General features: G+C 34.2%; 1 long non-coding RNA gene across 1 annotated transcript in view; it reads right to left on the bottom strand.

Moving 5' to 3' along the window:
* Nucleotides 1–7,304, bottom strand: part of LOC128249110 (uncharacterized) — a 31,850-nt gene that overhangs the window by 3,306 nt on the left and 21,240 nt on the right. The window contains exon 2 of the long non-coding RNA XR_008265248.1: nucleotides 3,406–3,432. This is a non-coding gene — a long non-coding RNA (uncharacterized LOC128249110). The remainder of the gene's footprint in view (nucleotides 1–3,405; nucleotides 3,433–7,304) is intronic.

Genomic DNA, 7,304 nt, shown 5'->3' with positions numbered 1-7,304 from the left:
TATATATATATATATATATATATATATTCTTTTCATTTTCTGCATCGGTATTTTCATATTTAGTTATGGCTGATAGTCTGAAATAATTAACTCTAAATATATTTAAACATCATATGAAGTTAATATACAATACACGAATGCAAACTAGCGGCTCTGAGACGAATGTAGAATTATGTGTCCTACGGCCAAGTCTTGTTGTGTTCGTTGACTGAGAGGGAACAATAACATGTGTAGTGAAGTGGATGCTTTCGTTCTTTCGCTTGGTTTGCAAATTATAAAACACACCAATTTCAAAATCGCTCTAATCAACAGAAGCCAGGGTGTGTTTTGCGCGCGCGTATGTGAATGCGTTTGTGTTGTGCATGTATATGTGGACATCTATAATCATACTCATACAAGTATACACAGACGCACACAGAAATATTGACACAGGTTTATAAACAGACAGATATGGATAATATATATATATATATATATATATATATATATATATGTAGTAATATATATGTATATATGTATGTATGTGAGTGGGCGGATATATGTCAATGTGTGTATGTCTGTGCGTGTATTTATGTGTTTTATTCATATACATATACGTCTGTTGAAATGTATGTGTATGAGTGTGTGTGAGTTTGTGTGTGCTTATGTATATGTGTGAGTATGTGTATGTGTGAGTTTGTGTGTGTGTGCGTATATGTGTGTGTGTGTGTGTGTGTGTGTGTGTGTGTGTGTGTGTGTGTGTGTGTGTGTGTGTGAATAAACGTTAAATATGGCTACGTATCAGTATAATAAACACTTTTGAACTACAAAATGTCAATAATGGTGTATTGGTATATATTATCTTCTAAACTGAATTTCACCAATATGCCATTGAACCAGAAACAAAGAGAAATATAGAAGAAAGAAAGAAAACAAATTTCAAATCTATAGCGGTAGATCAATAATTATTATATTTACTGTATGAACAATATATCATTCTAGATACTTAATTGTACTTTGTAATTATATGATTTTTAACATTTAAGAAACCAATATTTTCATTATCGTTATCAGTATCTTTGTTAGCCAGATCATAAAGGCGACGGCATTGCAGAAAGAAAAGAATATATATATATATATATATATATATATATATACTTGATTGTCTGTTCCTTTATCTTTTACTTGTTTCAGTCATTCGACTGTAGACATGCTGGAGCAGCGCCTCCAAGAACTTCAGTCGAATGAATCGACCCCAAGACTTATTTGTTTAAACCATGGTACTTATTTTGTCATTCTCATTCACCGAACTGCTACGTTACGAGGACGTAAACACACCGTTGTCAAGTAGTGGTGGTGGACAGACACAATGACACATGCACAGATACAACCGCTCCCCCCACACATATACATATATGACGGGCTTCTTTCAGTTTCCGTCTTTCAACTCCACTTACAAGCTTTTAGTTGGCTATAGTACAAGACACTTCCCCAAATGCTAATTAGTGAGATTGAACCCGGGGATATGTATTTAGGAAGCAAACTTCTTACGACACGGCCAAGCCTACGCCTTCGTTAATGTCCTAAGTTCAATTTGTCTTGAAGATGAATTGTATTTCATAATTCCTAGGTGGGGTCGATAAAATATATACCAGCGTCAGTTTCTTTCTAATCGCCTGATAAACGAATTGCTATAGAATAACGGATGCATTTTTTGCAGTATTTACTTCTTTACTTATGTATGTCTATGTACTGAGGCGATATATTGGTAGCGTTGTTAGCATGTCGGTGAAAACGCTTTTCAGCATTCTTTTCATTTCTCTGTACTCTGAATTCAAATATCACTGAGGCAAAAGTTACATTTTCATCCTATCCTTTCGGAGTCGATAGATGATGTAACCCTCAAGTAATTGGGTAATTTCTTCTCTTACTTACCTATACTATATTTTGATCCTCTCAAAAACAGTTTCTTGCTGAAAGAAATTAATCAGGTTTGAAAAGAAATAAAAACAAACCGTATTTCAGTATGGTTCCCTTACAAATTTATCAAGATTTGAAAGCGCTACGACCTCCTCACCACAGACAATCACCGAATCTACTCGAGTCCTGATGAGGTGGAATTGTCTCACCCAATGTTGGGCACGGTTCCGCTAACAGCTAATTAGTGAAGCTAAGTTTTCGTTTAGCGGATAAGAATTTTCGCTAAATTTGGAAACCGTCAGCGGACCCATTAGCTTCCGCTAAATTTAGTTCCAGCATTCCATCCCTCATTTTAGTTACTCATCACCCGCAACACGTCACCTATAAAGGTAGCGTCACTATTTTCAAAAGTTTAAAAACAAGTCTTTGAATTATAAGCAATATTTCCATGAATTTAGAACAGCCTAATAACAAATGATGAACTACAATCTCTGAGATTTCTATAAACAAAATATAGTTATAAGATACTGAAATCAAATGTCCTGCCTCCTTCCTACCCACAAAAAATTGTACAAACCCCGTGCTCACAAAAACCATTGCAGCTTGTGTGGAAATGCGAATGAAGGCTATTTTTGTTTTTTAGTTGGCTATGGTCATACTCTGCGTCAGTTTATATATAGTGACGGTGAATTATTTCTTTGTTGGTTTTAAATTGCTGCTAGCCACCTTGATTATTTTATTATATTTCACATTGTCATTTTGTGAAATAAGTCACTGATACCAATGGTATTTTCATAATATTGACAGGGTGACTTGGCCTCTACCAGCTGTGATGTAGTGAGCATTTCTGATGAGTATTAATTTCCTATACGACATAAGCATATTAATCTAATGCATCTCACTCAGAGTGGGGAGGGTTTTGTTCCTTGCCAATACAAAGGGTCTATGTGCTTTTGTGGCTAAGGAGACTACGAATTCCTATTTCTAGCAAAGTTGATATTCACTGCATCCCTTGCCACTCTTATTGACGGTGAATTGTTTCCTTGTTGGTTTTAAATTGCTGCTAGCTACCTGGATTATATATATATATATATATATATTAGAGAAAATAAGGTATTCAGAGATCTGGATGGTTGTACATATACAAATATTTATTAGCATGTTATGTCTTTACAAATCACATAATTTCATCTACTCTAATAGATTCTTCAGATTTAAATTGTGTGAACGGATATGTCTCTTTTTTATAGTATTAGTTAATGGATTGGGGTGGGGAGAGAGAAGGGGAAAAAGAAAGTAATGTGGAGTGTAAAGGGTAGGAAAAGAGAGACAGAAATGGAGAGATAGTGGAGTGAGAAAGTGAGAGAGAGAGTGTGTGTGTGTTTGTGTGTGTGTGTATGCGTGTGTGCGTGCGTGTGTGTGTGCCTGCGTATCGGAAAGGAAGTGTTTTGAACAAGTGTTAAAGAAAAAAATATTTTTAAGTAGGTGACTAGAACAGATGCTTACTTTAGTTCAGCCAGCTCACCAGGAGGTCTGAAAGAGAAATGTTTTCAGAGTGAAAAAATGTGCTTTTTTCTTAATGTCAATGGAAAATAGAAGGAAAGGAAGGAAGAAAGAAAGAAGAAAAATCCGTTTATATCTATACAGTTAGTCAGTTCTTTCAATAGAAGATGACAAGTTGAATCTTGGTCCGTGAAAATGGCATGACCAGGTGGTTACTCTAAGGGCGGGGGTCTGTTTTGATGAGGGAAAGTTATTTTTCAAAAAATTGTCTCGACTTATTATCATCATCTTCATCATCATTGTCCAATGTTTGATTCCCTTGCTGGTATGGGTTGGAAAATCTGGATGCAAGAATGTCTCTATTTATGTATGTACATACGCACACACACATATGCATATATCTTTGGGTTCCAGATGGGTTTGTAAGGAAGTTGATGTGATTTTCATATTTTTAGCCATGCAGTTTTGGGAAGAATTTGCTACGAACTGTTGTTCCATATTTTTTCTGAGGAAGGTGTCATTCCTTGGGTATTTATATACTACCAAACACTTTTTGTTGAAGAATCCATTTTAAACTGTTTTAAACATATTCTTATTATTATCAAAGAATGTATATATGCATCTTAATACTTAAACTGTTTTTAACATTTTCTTATTATTATCAAATAATATATATATGTATTTTTATATATGTATTTTAATACTTTTGCGACAAACAGTACTTAACACAATAAAGCTTATACAAAGCGTTACTTTTTACTTTTGACATCTTTAAAATTGCATTTTCAAAGCTTCTTTCATATGCATATACTCATTCACTATTTGTATATATATATATATATATATGCGTATGCCAGGCGTTGTGGTACGAACCTTGCTTCCCAAGCACATGCTTCCGGGTTCAGTCCCATGGGTTATTTGTGAAAAACAAATAATTGACCATGCCCTAATATAACAATATATTTTTTTCGGTGAAGGGCGTAACATGGCGCATACCGAAAATCCAACGTCCTTCCAATGAAGTTTTTTGTAATATCTCATCTCAATAGATTTTCGACCACACCTTTGAGAATGCTGGTCTCAGAAATTCTGTGAACCATTCACATTTCAGTTCGAACCATACTACTAAATGGGCTTTTGAACAGTGATTGCGATGTTCAATACGAATAAACTGGAAGAAATAAACATAATCATGAAAATTTTGTTTTAGTGGTCTGTTAATATTTCTTCCTTATTATTAAAGTATGGATACTCTAATAGAAAGAAAATATTCTTACAAATATTGCCAATACTTCCAAGTTGTTAGTGAGTCTTTGTGTTTGTTTACGATTTGAAGGAAATAATATAAATAGAATGACATAAAGGAAGAGGAAAATATTGGACTGTCTAAAAATGACAGCGAAACAGAATCAAATTTGGTGTTTATATATATATATATATGGATGTATGTATATACATATATGTGTGTGTGTATGTGTGTGTGTATGTGTGTGTGTGTATGTTTGTGTGTGTGTATGTGTATGTGTGTGTGTATGTGTGTGTGTGTGTGTGTGTAAAGAATATTTTTTATAGACTGGATTATGAAAATAAATGACATATTTTCTTTATCTGCAATTCTATAGTTAAAACATATAATAAGATAAAAGCACATGCTATAAATGACGGTCGATTATTTAATATTATTGTGTATATCAATATAATACATCAAGTGTAAACGTATTTTCTTTGAATCAATAATGCATATAACTGTCATACTTCATCGTTGTCCAGCTAAAGTAGTAGGAAAAAAAATGTTTCCGCATTGGAATTATTTTCTTCGTAATGAATATTCATTTTGTCATTTGATATTGGTTTCAAATTTTTGCACAAAGCCAGCAATTTCTGGAAAATGGACAATTCATTTCCTTCGTCTCTAGTGCTCAACTCGTACTTATTTTATCGACGACAAGAGAACGACAAGCAAAGTCGACCTTGGTGATATTTGAACTCAGATCGTATAGGCGGACGACATACTGCTAAGTATTTTTGTCCGATGTGCTATCGATTCTGCTATCTCGCCTATCTCTTTTGCTTTTTGTAATTAGATATTGATCACAATTTGGGAGGAGTGAATGTGTATTGTTACTTAGAACAAGTATTGTAACTGAGTAGTCCAGAGGAATTAGAGTCAAATTTGAGCTTCGGCAATCATTATCAATCGCTTAATGTACCTCGCATATTTATCACTCATACCAGACAGGTTATGCAATTTATAATGGTTTCGAAAGTAATGGATTTCAAATTGCCGTATTATTTGAACAGTTACAAAGTACACAGATATTTATTTAATCACCTCTTGAGTGATACGAGCTGTTTTTCTTTTTCTTCAATCCACTCGAATAGATAAATGGGCAAAAGCATAAAATCTAGGCTACTTCTTTTTCAAACAGTAGAATATTATTATGAGAGACTTCTCTTTTATTTCTAGCAGTTTCTATGTAGAAGCCCTTTTGTTGTGTCGTTGATAAAAAACATTTTTCCGAGAGATGGAGAAGTGGAGAGAGAATTAAGTGGGGACTGAGAGAAAGCAACTTTTGCAGGTGAACCGTCTTCGCCCAACTTTAACTTTCACCTGTGATGCGTCGTTTCTTTCGCACCTTTCCAATGCTGAGGAAATCCGAGTGTACCATTTCAAAGAGATATGGTCACCAGTAGTGGAGAAAATATAGGGGAAATACGGTTTCTTCCTATTTTTTTTTATCACTCGTTGAAATATAGAACAAATACTAGTTTCAGTGATGGTGAGTACGGCTGTACATAATCAGCTATATTTTCAACAGTAATATCTACGGTAAACCACTGTACTGAGGATCCCGTAGTATTTACAATAAGCCAGCGCCCGTGGTACCGACTGGTATGAGAGAAAACTATGCGAGATACATTTAGCGATTGCTTAATTTTTTTTTTCATGGATAGGTTATCTTGGAACAAGAATCGATCTCTAAACTATAAGCTAACGCACCGACACCACAGCCTTAAATTATTTACAGGATGAAATAGGATGTTGAACATGATATTCCTCGTTTACAGACATGACTGTCAGAGGATAATATATTTAATATTTTTCTTTTTACTGGTTTGTGTCCTTACTGTTCAATAAATATCTTTTCTATTCTAGGCATTTCTACCGACTTAGTATGTTCTGAATTCAAATCCCGCTAATGTTGTATATACATTTCATCCTATCGGGATCGATAGACTAAGTACTAGTTGAACACCAGGGTCAATGTAATCGACGTACAACCGTCACTGAAAACTGGAGGCTTTATACCAAAATGTGGAATGTATATATATACAGAAAGTATATCAAAGGCAATTCATCAAGGTACACAATTATCATGTTGTCGAACGTCGAAACTTGTTATTCTCTTTTTTTTTGCCTTGGAAGAAAAAACACTAAAATATCAAAGACACTATAGATATTTGAGTTGTATGAGGTTTAATCATTGTAACTAACAGTAACTTTAATAATATGTATATTCTAATGTAATATCTTATATCTGGTCATCTGAAGCCAACCGTATATATGGTCAATATATGTCTGTGTGTAAATATCAGCAAAGAGAAATAATACTGTTGGAAATGGGCGAGGAAAATAGAAAAAATGTAAAAACTAAAAAAAAAAAAGAGTAAATGTTTCCAGATGTATGGCAAGATTCTCGTTTTTCTCTTGTGATTTCAACTTTCTCAACACAAATACGCTTAAGTTTGGCGCAGCTTAATACTGTATGTAACCAATCTGAAGCACACGTACAGACAGACATATACACACACACACACACACACACACACACACACATACACACACACACACACACATAAATACAAACACAGATATATACATATGTGTATGTGCGTGTGTT

This window comes from Octopus bimaculoides, chromosome 11 (assembly GCF_001194135.2).
Source record: "Octopus bimaculoides isolate UCB-OBI-ISO-001 chromosome 11, ASM119413v2, whole genome shotgun sequence".
Taxonomy (NCBI): Eukaryota; Metazoa; Mollusca; class Cephalopoda; order Octopoda; family Octopodidae; genus Octopus; species Octopus bimaculoides.
Note: the sequence above shows the minus strand (reverse complement) of the source record. Positions and strands in the feature narration are given on the sequence as shown.